The following is a 6405-nucleotide window of genomic DNA, read 5'->3' on the forward strand; positions in this document are numbered from 1 at the left end:
TAGCCGCTTTACACGTTTGTCTACCTGTCCGTCTGTATGCCAATCTGTCTGTCTGTTCGTCCGTGCGTCCATCTAGAGAACACTCAATGTACCGCCATCTCGCATACTCTGTGGCACATAGCCGGTTTACACGTCCGTTTACCTGTCCGTCTGTCTGCCAGTCTGCCTGTCTGCCCGTCCGTGCATCTGTCTGTGCGTCCATCTAGAGAACACTCAAAGTACCGCAATCTCGCATACCCTGTGGCACATAGCCGCTTTACGCGTCCATCTTCCTGTCCGTCTGTCTGCCAGTCGTTCTTTCTCTCCGTCCCTGCGTCCGTTCGTTCGTCAATCTAGAGAACAATCTTGAGTACCTCCATCTCGCGCGTCGTATACCCTGTGGCGCATACCCACTTTACACGTCCCTCTACCTGGCCGTCTGTCTGCGAGTCTGTCTGTCTGTCCGTCTGTGCGTCCGTTCGTGCGTCCACCTAGAGAACACTCAAAGTACCACCATCTCGCATACCCTGTGGAACATAGCCGCTTTATACGTCCGTCTACCTGTCCGTCTGTCTGCCAGTCTGTCTGTCTGTCCTTCCGTGCGTCCGTCCATGCGTCCTTCTAGAGAAGACTCAAAGTACTGCCATCTCGCATACCCTGTGGCACATAGCTGCTTTACACGTCCGTCTACCTGTCCTTCTGTCTACCAATCTGTCTGTCTGTCCGTCCATGCGTCCGTTCGTTCGTCAATCTAGAGAACACTCTGAATTCCGCCATCCCGCGCGACGTATACCCTGTGGCACATACCCGCTTTACGCGTCCGTCTACCTGTCCGTCTGTCTGCCAGTCTGTCTGTCTGTCCATCCGCGCGTCCGTCCGTGCGTACACCTAGAGAACACTCAAAGTACCACCATCTCGCATACCCTGTGGCACATGGCCGCTTTACACGTCCGTCTACCTATCCGTCTGTCTGCCAGTCTGACTGTCTGTCCGTCCTTGCGTCCGTCCATGCGTCAATCTACAGAACACTCATAGTACTGCCATCTCGCATACCCTGTGGCACATACCCGCTTTACAGGTCCGTCTACCTCTCCGCCTGTCTGCCAGTCTGTCTGTCTGTCCGTCCGTGCGTCCATCCGTGGGTCCATCTAGAGAACACTCGAAGTACCGCCATATCGCATCTCCTATACCCTGTGGCAAATACCGCTTTACGCGTCCGTCTACCTTTCCGTCTGTCTGCCAGTCTGTCTGTCTGTCCGTCCGTGCGCTCGTCCGTGCATCCATCTAGAGAACACTCAAAGTACCGCCATCTCGCATACCCTGTGGTACATAGCCGCTTCAGGCGTCCATATACCTGCCCGTCCGCGCGTCCGTCCGTGCGTCCATCTAGAGAACACTCAAAGTACCGCCATCTCGCATACCCTGTGGCACATAGCCGCTTTACACGTCCGTCCACCTGTCCGTCTCTCTGCCAGTCTGTCTGTCTGTCCGTCCGCGCGTCTGTCCCTGCGTTCACCTAGAGAACACTTAAAGTACCGCCATCTCGCATAACCTGTGGCACATGCCGGCTTTACGCATCCGTCTACGTGTCCGTCTGGTTGCCAGTCTGTCTTTCTGTTCGTCCATGCGTCCGTTCGTGCGTAAATCCTGAGAACACTCTGAGTACCGCCATCTTGCGCGTCGTATACCCTGTGGCACATACCCGCTTTACGCGTCCGTCTACTTGTCCGTCTCTCTGCAAGTCTGTCTGTCTGTTCGTCAATGTGTCCATCCGTGCGTCCATCTAGAGAACACCTAAAGCACCGCCATCTCACATACCCTGTGGCACATAGCCGCATTACGCGTCCGTCTACCTGTTCGTCTGTCTGTCAGTCTGTCTGTCTGTTTGTCCATGCATCCATCTGTGCGTCCATCTAGAGAACACTCAAAGTACCAACATCTCGCATACCCTGTGGCACAAAGCCGCTTTACACGTCCGTCTAGTTGTCCGTCTGTCTGCCAGTCTGTCTGTCTGTCCGTCCTTGCGTCCGTTCATGCGTCAATCTAGAGAACACTCTGAGTACCGCCATCTCGCGCGTCGTATACCCTGTGGCACAAACCCGCTTTACACGTCCGTCTACCCGTCCGTCTGTCTGCCAGTGTGTCTGTCTGTTCGTCCATGCGTCCATCCGTGCGTCCATCTAGAGAACACTCAAAGTACCGCCATCTCGCATACCCTGTGGCACACAGCCGCTTTACACGTCCGTCTACCTGTCCGTCTGTCTGCCAGTCAGTCTGTCTTTCCGTCCATGCATCCGGTCGTGCATAATTCTAAAGAACACTCCGAGTAGCGCCATTTCGCGTGTCGTATACCCTGTGGCACATACCGCCATCTCGAATACCCTGCGGCACATAGCCACTTAACACGTTCGTCCACCTGTCCGTTTGTCTGTCCGTCCAAGCGTCCGTTCGTGCGTCAATCTAGAGAACATCTGAGTACCACCATCTTGCGCGTCGCATACCCTGTGGCGCATACCCGCTTTACACGTCCGTCTACCTGTCCGTCTGTCTGCCAGTCTGTCTGTCTGTTCTTCATGCGTCCATCCGTGCGTACATCTAGAGAACACTCAAAGTACCGCCATCTCGCATACCCTGTGGCATATAGCCACTTTACACATCCGTCTACCTGTCTGTCTGTCTGCCAGTCTGTCTGTCTGTCCGTCCGTGCATCCATCTAGAGAATACTCAAAGTACCACCATCTCGCATACCGTGTGGCACATAGCTGCTTTACACGTCAATCTACCTGTCCGTCTGTCTGCCAGTCTGTCTGTCTGTTCGTCCATGCGTCCATCCGTGCATCAATCTAGAGAACACTCAAAGTACCGCCATCTCGCAATCCCTGTGGCATATAGCCACTTTACACATCCGTCTACCTGTCTGTCTGTCTGCCAGTCTGTCTGTCTGTCCGTCCGTGCATCCATCTAGAGAATACTCAAAGTACCACCATCTCGCATACCCTGTGGCACATAGCTGCTTTACACGTCCGTCTACCTGTCCATCTGTCTGCCAGTCTGTCTGTCTGTTCGTCCATGCGTCCATCCGTGCATCAATCTAGAGAACACTCAAAGTACCGCCATCTCGCATTCCCTGTGGCACATAGCCACTTTACACGTCCCTCTACCTGGCCGTCTGTCTGCGAGTCTGTCTGTCTGTCCGTCTGTGCGTCCGTTCGTGCGTCCACCTAGAGAACACTCAAAGTACCACCATCTCGCATACCCTGTGGAACATAGCCGCTTTATACGTCCGTCTACCTGTCCGTCTGTCTGCCAGTCTGTCTGTCTGTCCTTCCGTGCGTCCGTCCATGCGTCCCTCTAGAGAACACTCAAAGTACTGCCATCTCGCATACCCTGTGGCACATAGCTGCTTTACACGTCCGTCTACCTGTCCTTCTGTCTACCAATCTGTCTGTCTGTCTGTCCATGCGTCCGTTCGTGCGTCAATCTAGAGAACACTCTGAGTACCACCATCTCGCGCGTCGTATACCCTGTGGCGCATACCCGCTTTACACGTCCGTCTACCTGTCCGTCTGTCTGCCAGTCTGTCTGTCTGTTCGTCCATGCGTCAATCCGTGCGTCCATCTAGAGAACACTAAAAGTACCACCATCTCACATACCCTGTGGCACATAGCTGCTTTACACGTTCGTCTACCTGTCCGTCTGTCTGCCAGTCTGTCTGTCTGTCCGTCCGTGCGCTCGTCCGTTCGTCAATCTAGAGAACACTCTGGGTACCGCCATCTTGCATACTCTGTGGTACATAGCCACTTTACGCGTCCATCTACTTGTCCATCTGTCTGCCAGTCTGTCTGTCTGTCCATCCGCGCGTCCGTCCGTGCGTACACCTAGAGAACACTCAAAATACCACCATCTCGCATACCCTGTGGCACATGGCCGCTTTACACGTCCGTCTACCTATCCGTCTGTCTGCCAGTCTGACTGTCTGTCCGTCCTTGCGTCCGTCCATGCGTCAATCTACAGAACACTCATAGTACTGCCATCTCGCATACCCTGTGGCACATACCCGCTTTACAGGTCCGTCTACCTCTCCGCCTGTCTGCCAGTCTGTCTGTCTGTCTGTCCGTCCGTGGGTCCATCTAGAGAACACTCGAAGTACCGCCATATCGCATCTCCTATACCCTGTGGCAAATACCGCTTTACGCGTCCGTCTACCTTTCTGTCTGTCTGCCAGTCTGTCTGTCTGTCCGTCCGTGCGCTCGTCCGTGCATCCATCTAGAGAACACTCAAAGTACCGCCATCTCGCATACCCTGTGGTACATAGCCGCTTCAGGCGTCCATATACCTGTCCGTCCGCGCGTCCGTCCGTGCGTCCATCTAGAGAACACTCAAAGTACCGCCATCTCGCATACCCTGTGGCACATAGCCGCTTTACACGTCCGTCTACCTGTCCATCTCTCTGCCAGTCTGTCTGTCTGTCCGTCCGCGCGTCTGTCCCTGCGTTCACCTAGAGAACTCTTAAAGTACCGCCATCTCGCATAACCTGTGGCACATGCCGGCTTTACGCATCCGTCTACGTGTCCGTCTGGTTGCCAGTCTGTCTTTCTGTTCGTCCATGCGTCCGTTCGTGCGTAATTCCTGAGAACACTCTGAGTACCGCCATCTTGCGCGTCGTATACCCTGTGGCACATACCCGCTTTACGCGTCCGTCTACTTGTACGTCTCTCTGCAAGTCTGTCTGTCTGTTCGTCAATGTGTCCATCCGTGCGTCCATCTAGAGAACACCTAAAGCACTGCCATCTCGCATACCCTGTGGCACATAGCCGCATTACGCGTCCGTCTACCTGTTCGTCTGTCTGTCAGTCTGTCTGTCTGTTCGTCCATGCATCCATCTGTGCGTCCATCTAGAGAACACTCAAAGTACCAACATCTCGCATACCCTGTGGCACAAAGCCGCTTTACACGTCCGTCTAGTTGTCCGTCTGTCTGCCAGTCTGTCTGTCTGTCCGTCCTTGCGTCCGTTCATGCGTCAATCTAGAGAACACTCTGAGTACCGCCATCTCGCCCGTCGTATACCCTGTGGCACAAACCCGCTTTACACGTCCGTCTACCCGTCCGTCTGTCTGCCAGTGTGTCTGTCTGTTCGTCCATGCGTCCATCCGTGCGTCCATCTAGAGAACACTCAAAGTACCGCCATCTCGCATACCCTGTGGCACACAGCCGCTTTACACGTCCGTCTACCTGTCCGTCTGTCTGCCAGTCAGTCTGTCTTTCCGTCCATGCGTCCGATCGTGCATAATTCTAAAGAACACTCCGAGTAGCGCCATTTCGCGTGTCGTATACCCTGTGGCACATACCGCCATCTCTAATACCCTGCGGCACATAGCCACTTAACACGTTCGTCCACCTGTCCGTTTGTCTGTCCGTCCAAGCGTCCGTTCGTGCGTCAATCTAGAGAACATCTGAGTACCACCATCTTGCGCGTCGCATACCCTGTGGCGCATACCCGCTTTACACGTCCGTCTACCTGTCCGCCTGTCTGCCAGTCTGTCTGTCTGTTCTTCATGCGTCCATCCGTGCGTACATCTAGAGAACACTCAAAGTACCGCCATCTCGCATACCCTGTGGCATATAGCCACTTTACACATCCGTCTACCTGTCTGTCTGTCTGCCAGTCTGTCTGTCCGTCCGTGTATCCATCTAGAGAATACTCAAAGTACCACCATCTCGCATACCCTGTGGCACATAGCCGCTTTACACGTCAATCTACCTGTCCGTCTGTCTGCCAATCTGTCTCTCTGTCCGTCTGTGCGTCCGTCCGTGCGTCCATCTAGAGAACACTCAAAGTACCGCCATCTCGCATACCCTGTGGCAGATAGCCTTTTTACACGTCCGTCTACCTGTCCTTCTGTCTGTCAGTCTTCTGTCTGTTCGTCCATGCGTCCGTTCGTGCGTAAATACAGAGAACACTCCGAGTACCGCCTTCACGCGCGTCGTATACCCTGTGGCACATACCCGCTTTACACGTCCGTCTACCTGTCCATCTGTCTGCTAGTCTGTCTGTCTGTTCGTCCATGCGTCCATCCGTGCATCAATTTAGAGAACACTCAAAGTACCGCCATCTCGCATTCCCTGTGGCACATAGCCACTTTACACGTCCGTCTACCTGGCCGTCTGTCTGCGAGTCTGTCTGTCTCTCCGTCTGTGCGTCCGTTCGTGCGTCCACCTAGAGAACACTCAAAGTACCACCATCTCGCATACCCTGTGGAACATAGCTGCTTTACATGTCCGTCTACCTGTCCTTCTGTCTACCAATCTGTCTGTCTGTCTGTCCATGCGTCCGTTCGTTCGTCAATCTAGAGAACACTCTGAATACCGCCATCCCGCGCGACGTATACCCTGTGGCACATACCCGCTTTACGCGTCCGTCTACCT

This window comes from Rhipicephalus microplus, unplaced genomic scaffold (genome assembly GCF_043290135.1).
Source record: "Rhipicephalus microplus isolate Deutch F79 unplaced genomic scaffold, USDA_Rmic scaffold_16, whole genome shotgun sequence".
Taxonomy (NCBI): domain Eukaryota; kingdom Metazoa; phylum Arthropoda; class Arachnida; order Ixodida; family Ixodidae; genus Rhipicephalus; species Rhipicephalus microplus.